Source organism: Rhineura floridana, chromosome 8 (genome assembly GCF_030035675.1).
Source record: "Rhineura floridana isolate rRhiFlo1 chromosome 8, rRhiFlo1.hap2, whole genome shotgun sequence".
Classification (NCBI taxonomy): domain Eukaryota; kingdom Metazoa; phylum Chordata; class Lepidosauria; order Squamata; family Rhineuridae; genus Rhineura; species Rhineura floridana.
This window is the reverse complement of record NC_084487.1, coordinates 50,670,633-50,686,043: the sequence shown is the minus strand read 5'-3', so window position 1 is coordinate 50,686,043 and position 15,411 is coordinate 50,670,633. Positions and strand designations below refer to the sequence as shown.

Genomic DNA, 15,411 nt, shown 5'->3' with positions numbered 1-15,411 from the left:
TCATGCATTGGATCCAGACTTTTTCAGCTGAACTTAGGTCCCATTGAAATCAGTGGGTCCACAGTTAATAATGACTTAAGTCTCATTGATTGTAACTAAATACAACTACTTTAGTCTGGATCCAATCCTTCTTTGAGATAAATGTGCCTATCATAAGAACTAACCAGAGAGTTGTCACCATTTAACCTGGCAAATTATGGGTAGCTTCTCTCTGTGCATTGGTTCACTAGGGTAAGGGATGACATCATGAGGCTCTTGATAAATAAATCAGTAACCTTTATTGTACTAGCCACTGTCTATGGAAATTGCATAATTGTGGCTATCTGGTTAGAAAATTATTGACTATGAAGCAGGAAATCATGGGTGACTCTGAGTAGGACTTAGTCAAACACAACCCCACATCTGGTATATAGTATTGGATCAAGAAGAGATGGGTTCAAAGTCTTGCTTAACTATCAGTCTCAATGGTTATAATCAATAGCTTCAGTTTTCAGAGAAAAGAAAATTACACTATATGTTTTGTTTCTATGAAACATCCTTCTAAAAGATGAATAGCCCATATGCATTATAAATGGAGGCCTCCCATCTAACCCCCTACTGTTTTTAGGTACACAATCTGTAGATTACCAAACTCAGTTTCTATGACTTACCTTTTCTGTGTTCTGGCTGGAAAAATGAGGTCTTGGAGACAGGAGAATTAGAAACAGGGGAAGAGACAGCAGAGACCACTTGATCCTCTCTGTCCTGGAAATGTACTGAGCCCGCCAGAGGGGAAAATAGCATCGGTATGATATTATTATTACTATTATTAGTGCTGTCTTCTTGGGGACCAAGAACACACTCCCAAGGCAGCTAAAACTCAAAGGCACACCTATTCTGGTTCCACCACCAGCAACCTGATTATTGTGAGAAGTAAACTTCTGGATCAGATGTTCAATTAATGTCATTTTTCTTAGCACATCACCCAATCTTTTCATTTTTGTGATTTTTAATTCCTTCCCCGCTTGCAACACACTCAGAGTTCTGGTACGAAAAAGCTAAAAACATCTGCAGTTTGTTTTAGTTTGCACAAGCACAAAATAATGACAGTGCAATCCTGTACATGTCTATACAGTTCTGTTGAGTTCAGTGAGATTTACTCCCAGGTCATAATCAACTTGAAGGCATATAACAACAAAAGTGTGTTCAAGACTGCAACCTTGGGCAGCAATCTAGTACCTACTTACCTGGGAGTAAGACCTATTGAACTCAATGAGACTTACTTCGGAGTCAACATGATTGGATTGTACTGTATTTTCTACAAGAAACAATTCAGGCCATTTGTTTCACTGATTTTTAATTGGTTGTGGTCACCAGGAGATTAAAAAATAAACACACTGAAAGCTATTCAATAAAGGCACACACTATTTTATTATTGATTTATTTTATTTATTAGATTTATATCCTGCCCTTCCTCCCAGCCCTTCCCGCCTTTCCTCACAATAAATAGTGAAAGAGAAGAGTTATGTAAAGAAAAAACAAGTCCTCTAAATAGAATTTTGGATTTTCTCACGTTATTGCTACCTAGTGGGAATAATAGAGAGCCAGTGTGGTGTAGTGGTTAGAGGGTTGGACTACATATTACCTGGAAGATCAGGGTTTGAATCCCCATGAAACTCATTGGGTGACCTTGGGCCAGTCACTGCCTCTCAGCCTCAGAGGAAGGCAATGGTAAACCACCTCTGAATACCGCTCACCATGAAAACCCTATTCGCAGGGTTGCCATAAGTCAGGATTGACATGAAGGCAGTCCATTTCCATTTTCAGTGGGAATAATAAACAACAATTTGGATGAATCCTTAGTAGGATGCATGTACTCAGAGAAGAAAGAGAGTTGAAAGAAACTAAAAGACACTTGATCTAATCCCCTGGAAGATTCAAAACAGATGAAAGAAATTACTCCTTCACAAAGCACATAAACTACAGAATTCATTCTCACAAGAAGTAATAATGGCCACCAGCCTGGATGGCTTTAGAAGAATGGAGAATTAGGCTCTTAAAGGCTACTAGCCATGATGGCTGTGCTCTACCTTCACTGTCAGAGGCAGCAAGCCTTTGGATACCAGTTGGTGGGAATCACAAGTGGGGAGAGTACTTTGCACACAGGTCCTGCTTGCTGGCTTCCCATGGGCAGCTGGCTGGCCACTGTGAGAATAGGATGTTGGACTGGAGGGAACTTTGGCTTGATCTAGCAGGCTCTTGTTCTCTTTGCCATCATCACCACCATGGATTTACTCTAAGTCAGGTGTGAGGAACCTTTGGCCCTCCAGATATTGGTGAACTACAACTACAAGGGAGAAGGCCTTCTCAGTGGTGGCCCCCAAATTATGGAATGATTCTCTTGATGAGGTGTGCCTGGTGCCAACACTTATCTTTTTGGTGTCAGGTTAAGACTTTCCTGTTCTCCCAGGCATTTTAGCATGTGTTTTTAAATTGTTTTTTTTAATGTGTTATTAAATATTTGTTTTTAATGTTTTTAATTGTTGTAAACCTCCCAGAGAGCTTCAGCTATGGGGCAGTATACAAATGAAATAAATAAACAAACTCCCATTAGCCCCAGTAAGCATGGCCAATGGCCAGTGTTCAGCAATGTTTGGAGGGCCTAAGATTCTAAGTCATGTTTCAACAGGGTCATCACAAGTGTTCCTTCACTTGCCCTTAAACTGCCTTTTATTTATTTATATGCACCCAATAATGAAAGTTCTCTGAGTGGCTCACAATAAACATTTAGAACAATCACATACAAAAATAGGACTGTAAAACTATAACATCTAATCCCGGCTAAAATAAGCAACACAGGATAACATCAACATAGGAAAGCTCACAACTTCTCAGCAGACCAGCAAGAGGCCAGAGTTGTGGCTGGCAAGAGAAGGTGATTAGAAGTTATTCTATCAACAGCCGGGCTAATTCCCATGTTCCAGCTTTTTACAAAGACAGTATCTTGATTCATTGTGATGATACCACCAAGAGAAGGGCTACACAGAATAGGCTGGAAATGAAGGCCAGGTCAGGACCCTGGACAAGGACCTCGTTGCCTGTTCAGAACAAACAGTTAGCAATCCTGCTGCTAAAGAACAAACTCTCAGCACAAACCTGGGCCGACTGGCAGAGCTTTATAACCCAGGCTAGATAGCCCAGATTAAAGCTCCACCCCACGAATGCTGCATCTGGTCAATTAAAAGGCCAGTGCCTTTTTCTGCAGCCACAAGGTTGCAACCTGCAGAGGCTACTTTGGGAGAAGTTCCTCAGGTCTTTCCTGATCCTCTGTGGAGTCTGCATTCACTCCTCTGCCTGTGTGATGTTCCCCACCCTTGATTTATTTTCATGATAATGATTGATAACTACTGCAATTACTCAAAGTACGAGTGCAGTAATAGTACAGTTTGCATCAGGGATGGGGAAACCTTTGAGTGGAATGTGGCCCTCCAGTTCTCTCAATCTGGCCCTTGGAACTTGCCTCAGGCCTTATGCCCTCCTGAGCCACACCCCTCATCAGTCCTGCTTCATATCCTCCTTGAGTGTTTTTCGCCTGGCTCATTGGAATGTGTCCTTGAACGCTGATAATGCCTCTTGCCTGCCTGAATGGAAGAGAGAGAGGGGTGAGTGAGTGTGTGAGTGCAGAAACTAGCCTACTCTACATAGGTAAAATTTGCATTATTGCCCCACCCACTTTTGCCTCTGGCCTCATCCACCATTGTCATGTGGCCCCCCAAAGATTACTCAGAAAGACTGAAGATGGCTCCCCAGCCTTGCTCTAAATGAAGTCATAACCACAAATAGTGGCCCTAGTGTTAGGTCTGGTTTTGGCACTGAAACAGCCTTGGTCGCCCTGTATGATGACCTCTGTCGGGAGAGGGACAGAGGGAGTGTGACTCTGTTGATTCTCCTTGATCTCTCAGTGGCGTTTGATACCGTCGACCATGGTATCCTTCTGGGGAGACTCGCGGAGTTGGGAGTTGGAGGCACTGCCTGGCAATGGTTCCGCTCCTACTTGGCGGATCGTCGCCAGAAGGTAGTACTTGGGGAACATTGCTCGACACCTTGGACTCTCCATTGTGGAGTCCCTCAGGGGTCGGTTTTGTCCCCCATGCTTTTTAACATCTACATGCAGCCTCTGGGTGCCGTCATCAGGAGTTTTGGAGTGCGTTGCCACCAGTACGCTGATGACACGCAGCTCTATTTCTCCTTTTCATCTTCTACAGGTGAGTCTGTGGATGTGCTGAATCATTGCCTGACCGCGATAATGGACTGGATGAGAGCTAATAAACTGAGACTCAATCCAGACAAGACTGAGACACTGTTGGTGAATGCCTTCCCTGCCCAGATGGTGGATGTTTACCCTGTTTTAGATGGGGTTACACTCCCCTTGAAGGAACAGGTTCGTAGTCTTGGGGTTCTTTTCAATCCTTCCTTGTCTCTTGAGGCGCAAGTGGCCTCGGTGGCAAGGAATGCGTTCTACCACCTTCGGTTGGTAGCCCAGCTACGCCCCTATCTGGACAGGGATGACCTCGCCTCAGTTGTTCATGCTCTGGTAACTTCTAGGTTGGATTACTGTAATGCGCTCTACGTAGGGCTGCCCTTGAAGACAGTTCGGAAGCTTCAGCTAGTGCAAAACGCAGCAGCCAGACTGCTGACGAGGACCAGCCGGTCAGCGCATATAACACCTGTTCTGGCCTGTTCTGGCCTGTTTGCACTGGCTACCATTCCGAGCCAGATTCAAGGTGCTGGTTTTGACCTATAAAGCCTTACACGGCGTGGGACTGCAGTATCTTGTGGAACGCCTCTCCCGCTATGAACTGACCCGGTCACTTCGCTCAGCATCTAAGGCCCTCCTCCGGGTACCAACCCATCAGGAAGCCCGGAGGACAGTTACTCGATCTAGGGCCTTTTCCGTAGTGGCCCCCGAACTGTGGAACAGCCTCCCTGAAGAAGTACGCCTGGTGACGATGCTTCTATCTTTTCGGTGCCAGGTTAAGACCTGGGTATGCTCCCAGGCATTTTAAGCGTTTAATGTTATAATTTTAAATCTTTTTTTGTTTGCTGTTTATGTTTACTGTTGGTAGGTTGATTTTATTGTGATATTCTGTATTTTAATCTTTTGTACACCGCCCAGAGAGCCACTCGCTATGGGCGGTTTAAAAATGAAACAAATAAATAAAATAAAATAAATAAATGATCTACCTTCAACAAGTTTCCAGATGTTCTCATTGCACAATTGTGTGCACTTCCTCACTGCAGGGATAGGTTGAGAAATGTAGTCAGCATGATGACGGCCCTTTCCCAGCCACCACTTTTCATAACCCTCTACAGGCTTAAGAACTTGTAGTGAAGGACGGACCAAGCAAACTGAGGAACGTCAGATTGGTAAGGGAGATACAGTCCTTATGGACTTCAGCAACTCTGCCTGCTGGTCCACTGACCCTATATATTGCTCTTGTCCAAAGTACCCGTTGGATACAATTGGGTCCTCCTTCCCCATCAAGCCAGGGCTTCATAACAAGTATGTTTGTCACTTTACAACAAAACAAAAGGGAATGGATCAGTGTGGTGTAGTGGTTAGAGTGATGGACTAGGACTTGGGAGACCAGGGTTCAAACCCCCACTCAGCCATGAAGCTTGCTGGGTGACCTCGGTCCAGTCTCTCTGCCTCACCTACCTCACAAGGTTGTTGTGAGGATAAAATGGAAATGAAAGAGAACTATGTATGCCATCTTGTGCTCCTTGGAGGAAAGATGGGATATATATGTAATAACAATTATAACAATAATAATATAATGGTATCACTGCCACAAGCAGAGCTCTGGGTGCTTTTTGAACCTGCACAGTTGAACTGTGATGTCACATTAACCTAGTTGTGTGAGCTTTATTGAACATTTAATTAAACCTTGGTTAAACCTTGGAGAAGGGATTTCAAATGTCCATTAGAGGTTGACTTAGAAAGAGCTTTCCTTACCAAGCTTGGCAGAGAGAGGATTTAAGGATTTTTCAATCCTTGATTAAAGCAATGGTGTTTGTAGGACCAGGCAGGCTGCAGGGAAACAGCCCCACAACTGACATGCACCATGTGTCTTCCCAATTTGCATGGGATTTTTGTTCAGCTTCCCAGAACCCGACCTATCCCAAGGCTTATTTCGTCATCTACAGTATTAGTCTTGCCAGCCTTGCATGTCTTCAAAAAGGTGATGTAGCTCTAGTTAAATCAGAGGATATTTCCATGAGTTACTCAAACTAAAAATAGGAAACAGCTGCAAATGAGTAATAGGGAGAGGACCATTTCCAAAGCTTGATGGGATTATTTTAAAAACAGTTCAGGTTTTGGCAATATGTGTGTAAATAATGGGATAGAACAGATTCCATACACACACAAAAGAAAGGCAGCCAGGTAGCAGCAGCTTCTTGTTACCCCAGATATAGGGAATCAGCCATAGCTGATGCTCCTTGTTCCCAGCAGACCTTAGTGCAGGGACAGTCAACATGGTGCCATCCAGAAGACCTGCTGGGTTGATGGGAGCTGAAGTCCAACAACATCTGGAGAGCACCACATTGGCTTCCTCTGCCTTAGTGCAACCTGATACCTGCATAACACCCTAGATGGCCTCATCTGAATGTTGCCCCCTCCCTCTAAAGACTTACCAGATGCAGAGAGAGATGGCTTTGCCACCAGGCCAGTATATTTTTCCTCCTTTTTTGCTTCATCATCTAGGGCCTGATGAAGAGTTCTGGAGAATTCAAACACTTGCACACTATTTTGTGATAAAAGTTTTGCCAGACATGCAGACACCGAGCAAATAGAATTAATACTTCTACACACTGCTAAAAATCAAGTAAGAGTTTAGCACAGGCTGATTTCTCCAAGCAGGAGAGCCTCGAGGATTAGAAAACAAGAATTCAGCAACATCAAGACCCATTCAGCACAATGCATTTTACTTTGACATAAACAGAAAAGTTATGAATGGCCTGACAAAAATGGTTTGTTGCTGGCGTGAACACTCGGCAAAGATAGAGCACCCAGACTCATAACATTCTATCTATTTCTGTCAAGGATGCCATTGTTACCAATGATCCTGATACAATAAATTAGGTTTTTGAACAGCTTTATAGTAGCTGTTATACATCTCTGGCTACTTACAGTCCAGTTAGAACTGATGTGTTTGGAGATAGATGTGCTTGAAATGCTCTTTCTGAAGAGCGCTTGATAATCCTATTGTGCAAGAGGAATTGCTGTGACTACAGCTACGGTGAGGCAGCCTTCCAGAGTGACCATGAAAATTGATCAGCCCAGCACAAAATCCACTCAGCTGCCCTTTACCCCAATGACTGTCTGAGAATGAAAATGAATAAAACATTCTGTCTGGTTGGCTAGTCTATTCCACAGACAGCAACCACTCTGTTTGAGCAGTAGAGCTTTACAAAACTCTGTAAAATGCCTTCCCAATCTCATTGGAAGATACCCAGAGGCTCTCTTCTTAAGATACCCTCTTAAGAAGCATTAATTCCATGTTTCCCAATGCTTTTCTTATCCATCAATTATGAAGGGCTGGTTAAGTTGATGGATGACATGAACAGCAAGCCTAGGAACAAATCCTGTGAATGCACAAAAGAGCAACTGCGACTAATCCTAAGCATGTTTACTAAGAAGTAGAGCCAGGGCCAACTGATTTCAATCCCAATTGTCCTAAATGTTCAGCAGTGCTTGATTAAAGGCTATGATTGATAATGAATGGGCCACTAGCTTCTTGCTGCAGCAGATCCGGAGGAGAGGGAGGCCTCATCTTTACACACCACCACAGGATAGTGAAAGGGATCTACCCTCACCTAGTGAGATGATCCTCAGAAGCTGACTGGCAGGCAGAGGGGAGGACGTATTCAAGCATTGTACAGGTTCCTCCCTATTGCACAAACACTCTCTGCACAATCCTCCTAGCAAGCATGTTGTATGTTTTTTGCACGCTTAAGTGCATAGAGCCAAGTCCCTGCCTCTTTTCTGTTCTGGTGTGTTGTTTTGTTTAAATCAGCACCGCTTGCTAGGGGAACCAAAACAGGTAGGAGAAGCTGTAGATTCTCTGGCAAGACTTTTTGTTTTGTTTGCGTAAGAGCTGTGCAAAGGTTGTGGGGAAGGCAGGAGCTTATTACAGCAATGAATTCTAATAAATCCCCATCTTCCTACCACAAGCTCATTCTGATAGACTTAGCAGCAAAGAACATATCCACACACTGTAGACTAAAAGCCAGTTATTTCTTCTTTCCAGGAAAAGCTACAAACCTAAGAAGATCTCTGCTGGATGGTGTCAAAGGTCCATTTAGTCTAGCATTCTGTTTCTCACAGTGGCCAATCAGATGCTTCTGGGAAGACCACAAGCAGGGCACAAAAGGCAACAGCCCTCCTCCAGTGTTTGCATCCCCCAGCAGCTGGTATTCAAATGATTCAGCCTCTGTAACATGGAAGTGTCATTTAGCTATCATGGTCTATAGCCATGCATAGATTTATTCTCCAGAAATGTGTCTAATCTTCCTTTAAAGCCATCTAGGCTAGTGGCTATCACCATACTTTGTGGCAGTAAATTCCATAAATTAATTATGCACAGGTAGAAGAAATACTTCCTTTTAGCTGATCCAAACCCTTCATCAATCTATTTAGATGTGTGGTGGTGACCCCAATTTCTAGTGTTATTTGGGGGAGGGAGAGAGGGAGGGAGATTTCTCTTTGTCCATTTTCTCCATTCCAGGCATGATTTTATAAAGTCCTGTCATGTCCCTACTCCCAACTCCCTTAGTAGCCTTTATTTCTAAACTAAATATCCCTGCAAGGCTTTCGCTTTTCCTGGTAGGAAGATTTCCATACCTTTTGATCATTTTTTCTTTTTTTCCCCTGTACCTTTTCCAACTCTGCAAGATCCTTTTTCATATGGGTAATCAGAACCATGTGCAGCTATTCCAAATGTGGCCACACCACTGATCTGTAGAAAGGTATTGCAAATTTTGTCTTGTGTTTTCCATCACTTTCCTAGTTGTTCATAGCATGGAATTTATGTTGTCCCACAACACAGCATATTGAATTTTTCATTGAGCTGTCCATCACAACCCCAAGATTTCTTTCCAGAATAATAGCCAATTCATATCCCATTAGTGTATTTGTGAAACTGGATAATTATTTTTAGCCCCAGTGAGACTTGCTTTACACTTTAACATATACTGAATTTCATTTGCCATTTTCTTGCCCATTCATTGAGTTTAACGAGATTTTTTTTTTAGTTCCTTGCAACCATACTGAATAATTAAATGTGATCTGCAACTTGGCTATCTCATTGTTCACCATGCTCATCATGAATAAATTAAACAGCACTGCTCCCAAGAGAGGTCCTTTAGGTCCTTGCCCTGTATTACTCTGTTTCCTGTTCTTTAGCCAGTTCCTGACCCACAAGAAGCCTTATCCTTTTATTCCATGACTGCCATCTTTACTCAAGAGCCTTTGGTGAGATACTTGATCAAAACTTTTTTGCAAGTTCAAGTATATAATGTGTCTACTAGGTCACTCCTATATTACTGACACTCTCAAAGAGTTCTAAAATGGCAAGATGGGGCTTCCTTTTGCAGAACCCAAGTTGATTCATCCGCAGAAAGCTTTTATCTACATTTAGAAAAACTATGCTGAGCATAGAAGACTAGAGAACTCTTAAAAGAGAATTCTCAGCATCCTCACTCAATTATATTCTCCAGATCCCTTTGTGGGAAAGCCAGGCAGTTAAAAGTGGCATTAAACTGATATAAGTCTGTAGTGTAAATATGTCTGAAGGAAATGCTTGGAGAATCCAGCGGTGAAGACAAGGACCACTGTCTGTGTGTGCAACTTCTGCCAGTAAGGAGAGTTGAGGTATTGATGGAAACATAAAACCACATAGCTATGGCACAAGAGAGCACAGACATGATCCTATCCTGCTTACACATTACTCGATAGAACATAGATTGAATTGGGATGCTAAGATGTGTACAGCTAAGGAGGGAACTGAGGACATTATATTGGCTCACACAACATGACATTACAAAAAACATATTTTTCCCACTTCTATCTAACAGACCAGTGGAACATAGTATGAGCTCTGTGTTTTAGGCTATGCCTTTGCCAGAGGCACATATCTATTTAGAACAAGTGTTAACAAAATGGAGAAATCCACTCCTCTGCGATGGAAAATGAATGATAGGTGCTGATTAGCTAGATGTAATAGCTCTACAGAGCTCCATTGTTAAAAAAATATTTTATAATTAAATTGTAATCTTCAAACAAGGGAGGACAAATTCTTCAAAATCGAGCCAGACACTAAAACACCAGGAGCCAGAGGGTTCCTGCCAATCTACATATTGTAACTAGGTAGTGAACATCATTTGCATTTAAATAACTGCAGCAGAGGACATATTGCTCATGTTCTGTGATATGTGAGAAAGATCAATGCATGTTAACGACCTCAGAGAAAAGTCACGTGGAGATGCTAAGGCTGCCCACGCTCTTCACGAGTACTTGCATTTTTTCCTCCAAGTAATATGTTCAGTGCTTGTAATATGAGGCTGTGGAGAGTGCTGGCCCTTGTAACGATCATGAAACCACTTCTCTCCCACCTCCCTTCATGCTGTTCGGAGTTCTGACTGGCTGGACCATGTGTCAATCATAAACCAATACTGGCCTCACCCAGGACGATGTTAGGACTTTAAAAAATGGATGAACTTTTATATATATATTTAAAAAAACAGCCACAGAGATGACTGAAAGGGCAGTAGGGTGTGTGTGCATGTGTAAGAGATGAAAATCTAGGCTGGAACTGGAGCCAGATAGTCACAACAACAGAGAAACAAAGGTGAAGAGGAGCAGGATTCAACAGCAGCAGAAGAATCTGCTCCTGAAGGGAAGAATGTTTGTAGGCAGCCTTAATTATGCACTGAATGAAAAAGTGCTACCTTTTGTCTGTCCTGAACCTAAGAGAAATGGCTTTGGATAAGGCAATGCTCCTCAAAGGTACTCTTATTCAATGGAAATATCAGGAAGAAGCATCCTTCAGGCAACAGATTTGAGATTTCTCTCTTTGTTTAATTAATTAAAGTATTTTTGGTCTGCTCTTCAATCAGTATATCTTTGGCTACAATTCTAACCATGTTGCAGGGAAGTAAGTTGTGAAATGGATTTACTTCTGCAGGGCAGGATGGTGGTGGAAATCCATGCTTAGAGAGAGTTGTACCAGAACAAGATACAGTAGATATGGATTTAGATGCAGCAACATGGAGAAGCATGCAGGGCTGGTCCAAGATGATTTTGCTGCCTGAAGCATATTATGAGATGGGGCTCCCATTCCGCATACAGAAGACAACCTGACTGGCAAATAAATCTTACTTCAGCACAGGCAGTGGGACAGCATTCTCCATTACACCTGAGGTCAGCAAGCTAGTGCATGAGTGAGGCCATGTGGCACACATAGCTCTTCCAACAGAGGGGGAAGATTTAGGGCAGGGGTTCCCAAACTGTGGTCCATGGACTATTGGTGGTCCACCAGCTTCATTCAGGTGGTCTGCAGCTTGTCTGCATTAAATATACATATTGATTTTTAATTGCATTTTCACTCCTCTTTTCATTTCTTTAATTGTAGTTTACTGTGTTCCAATATGACTTCTATGGAATGCAGATTGTAATACGATAAAATACAATATACAAAGTACAGTAAAGAGAAGCAATAAAAATACACTTAAAAACCTGATGGCATCTAGCACAGGAGCATTACTATTGCTACAAAATGGAAATTGACTGTCTTCAAGTCGATTCCGACTTATGGAGACCCTATGAATAGGTAAGTGGTATTCAGAGGTGGTTTACCGTTGCCTCCCTCTGAGGCTGAAAGGCAGTCACTGGCCCAAGGTCACCCAGTGAGCTTCATGGCTGTGTGGGGATTTGAACCCTGTTCTCCCAGGTCGTAGTCCAACACTCTAACCACTACGCCACACTGGCTAACTACAGGCAGAAAAATCATGAAGATCCTCAGCAATGTTCAAGTGGTCCATGGGGAAAACAGTCTAGGAACCATTGGTTTGGGGGATCTCAAGAGGAACAGGTGGAGAAGCAGATGCCACTGCCCTTCTGACTCTCCAACCCTGGCTGCCTGAGGTTGCCGCTGCCCTCTTCCTAATGGTTGGGCCAACCCTGGAAGTGAGAGTGCAGTGAGGTTTCTGCTCTCTGCTGTGTCTCTGACCTAGTATCTTGAAAAGGGACCTTTTCTTATCTCCTCTAGGTGTGAAATATACACCTTTCTGCCAGGAACCCATCAACCATGATGCTGCCCCCCTTTTGGACATTTCATAAGAGCAGCAGAAACCTTGTTACCCACAAACACCGATGTCAGCGGAACACATATATGCACCACCTCAGATGTGTTGTTGCTTTGGCAATAATTTTTGACAACTAACTATTAGCTTGTTCAACAAAATTATACTTCTGATGGATGCAGATACACCTGTACAAATATAAAAAGCATGTTTTTTTTTTAAATGAGTGCTTAATAACAGCCCATCATATCCGTATTTAGATAGAAAATTGCACAGAAAGGCTGACAGGCTTTGGCAATAGTTGCTGGGAGTTCCATTAACATATCTCAGCAAGTATTTGAGGAAACAGAGTAATATTGTACAAAATGATCCAGTGCTTAAATACAGCAGTCAGACCATGGTTTGCACCGAGGTTCGCCATCCCTCAATCTGAGTTTAGCCTCACACATCAAAAAGGAGAGAGATGCAATACAATGCAGAGCAGGTCTCTGTCATAGCACAGGCTAGGAATGCATGTGCATATATCACAAGTCTGCAGTTACATCATGGATGGACAGAGGACCCCTCCGAACATCCTTTGAATTGTGCATTCCTTATGATGAGTGCTCATGATGGTATCAGGCAGTTATATGAGATCCTGCTTTCAATACTGTTTGTGCCTGGAAAAGTTTTAGAGCGGACATAACTGCTTCATTTCCAGTCAGATATATCCGGTAGCTTCCTGCTGAATTCCTATAACCTTTCTTACCACACATTTCAGGGTTTTGTTTTGTCTTGCTTTTATTGCACTATAGACCAAGAGTGTCTCTCTAGATAGCAACAATGTAACATTGGAGAAGCATCACAGAAGAGCTAGTGTGATGCAGCAATTAAAGTGTCAGACTAGCACCTGGGAGCCCATGGTTGAAATCTCTGTTCAGCCATGAAGCTCACTGGGTAATCTTGGCCCAATCTCACTGGGTAAACCTGGGCTGTCTATCAGCCTGACCTACCTCACAGGGTTGTTGTGAGGACAGACAAAAGAAAGTACTTCTTCACATAGTGCATAGTTAAACTATGGAATTCACTCCCACAGAGGCAGTGATGGCCACCAACTTGGATGGCTTTAAAAGAGGATTAGACACATTCATGGAGGATAAGGCTATCAATAACTATTAGCCTTGATGGCCGTGTTCTACCTCCACTGTTGGAGGCAGCCTCTGAATACTAGTTGCTAGGAATCACAAGTATACAGAGCGCTGTTGCACTCAGGTCTTGCTTGCATGCTTCTCAAAGGCATCTTGTTAGCCACTGTGAGAATGGGATGCTGGACTAGACGGGCCACTGGCCTGATCCAGTAGGCTCTTCTTACATTCTTATGAGGGAGAGAACCATGTTTGTATGCCACCTTGAGCTCCTTGGAGGAAAGGTGGTATATAAATGAATAAATAAAATAAAAACTAATTAAGTGAAATGATGTGTGTATAGTCCTGTATAAATCTACCATAAATACCCTATAGTTGCATTAATGACAAGTTGCAGAATACACCCGCAAAAAACCCACCAGTCTGGAAAGGACTATAATATGCTGTCAAGTAACAAAATATAAAACACCTTGAGAAACTTTCATTTTCAACTGTATCCATTTAATTTTTTAAAAAATTAAAAATGTGGTTTCATTAAAAAAAACACAAACCAAAGTCATCTCAAACAATTGAACTAAGTGATTACATTGCAGGATATTCTTATCAGGGTGGGGATGGACTAAATAACCTCTCAGGCTACCTTCCGACTCTATGGTTCTGTGGTTGTGGTCAAGAACTGGGTGTGGTTGTGTTTATAAAGAAACAAATATTACCAGAGACCAGTAAAATTCCAGTGATCTCATTCCAAAGGAAGCCAAGTCAAGGGAAGTGTTGCACCCCTGAAGATTTTCACCACAGAAGAGAAGTGGGGGCACACAGAGCAATATCTGAAGCTAAGAAAAGCCAGTTATTTCCATATCAATAGGATGTTGGCATTTAGACAATATTTGCCACCTGGGCCTTTGAGACATAAATGCAAATTGATAGCTTCACAGTGTCCAACATAACTTTCTGATGCAAGTCTTCCTTACAGCACAATAGCCCTATACAGCAGCCGGTGATAGTGGCTGTTGCCGATGCTGCAACTCTTACCCATTTTAATGTAGCCATTGTTGTAAGGACGGGCCTGAATATGATGGCTTTAATGACAAGAATACACATTTAGGCAAGTTGTGAGTTGCACTATGTATCATCAACTATTTTAATATTTTATTTGAGAACAGTTTCTGGGGTTGACTTGGACTAAGGCAGAAATGCTCTCTCAGTTCGGGTGAGCGCAACAGGTTGGCAGTGACTGCAGGAAACACCCATCTGTTAACAGTTGCCAATTTTGCTGGCTTGTAAGGACAGCTGGCTTATTATCCCTCTGAGTAACCTTGATAGAGAACTATCTGATATTGTGACACCACAAGCAAAGGGTCAGTATGAAATTGTTAGTCCAGAATAAGGGCTTTTTCCTATTACTGGTATACTGTAGTTTTTACTTAGATTTTGGAATAAGAGGGAATGGTGGAATGCAGACAGCCTTGGTTAGTCTGAATGGATGCTTTGCCTACCAACAGTTAGGTGATCAGACTGCACACTTGTTCTGATGCCAGAAAAATCTGAATTTTTTAGGTTCACCTGATGTGTTTTGAGTGTGCTGCTCTTTATTAAAGGTATTTTACTTCTGCCATTCTGTTTTGGACAGGAAACAGCCCAAGAATGAAACTCATGGCTTAAGAAAGAAAACAGCAAAGCTGGAATACCCTTGATAAAAGCAGTATGCTCAAAACATGTTGGGTGAATCTCAGCGCATACATCTATGTTTGTACCGCACCTGTGGATATTTTCATCTCCCCCACTCCCACTAGTGCAATCTTCTTGTTTTCAGATTTCTCACTTTCTCAGCAGCCAAACCTCATTGCTACGCCCATAGGGTTCCACAGGGGGATTGCAGCCATTGCAAAAATATAAGTCTTTGTGGTAGGTTTCCTCATTTCCTAAGGCAGATCTCAGCTTAGCT

The 15,411-nt window shown here is 42.6% G+C and overlaps 1 protein-coding gene across 1 annotated transcript in view; it reads left to right on the top strand.

Annotated features, from left to right (window-relative positions):
- LOC133390557 (uncharacterized) overlaps positions 1–15,411 on the top strand; it is a 312,873-nt gene that overhangs the window by 160,349 nt on the left and 137,113 nt on the right. The window lies entirely within an intron of this gene.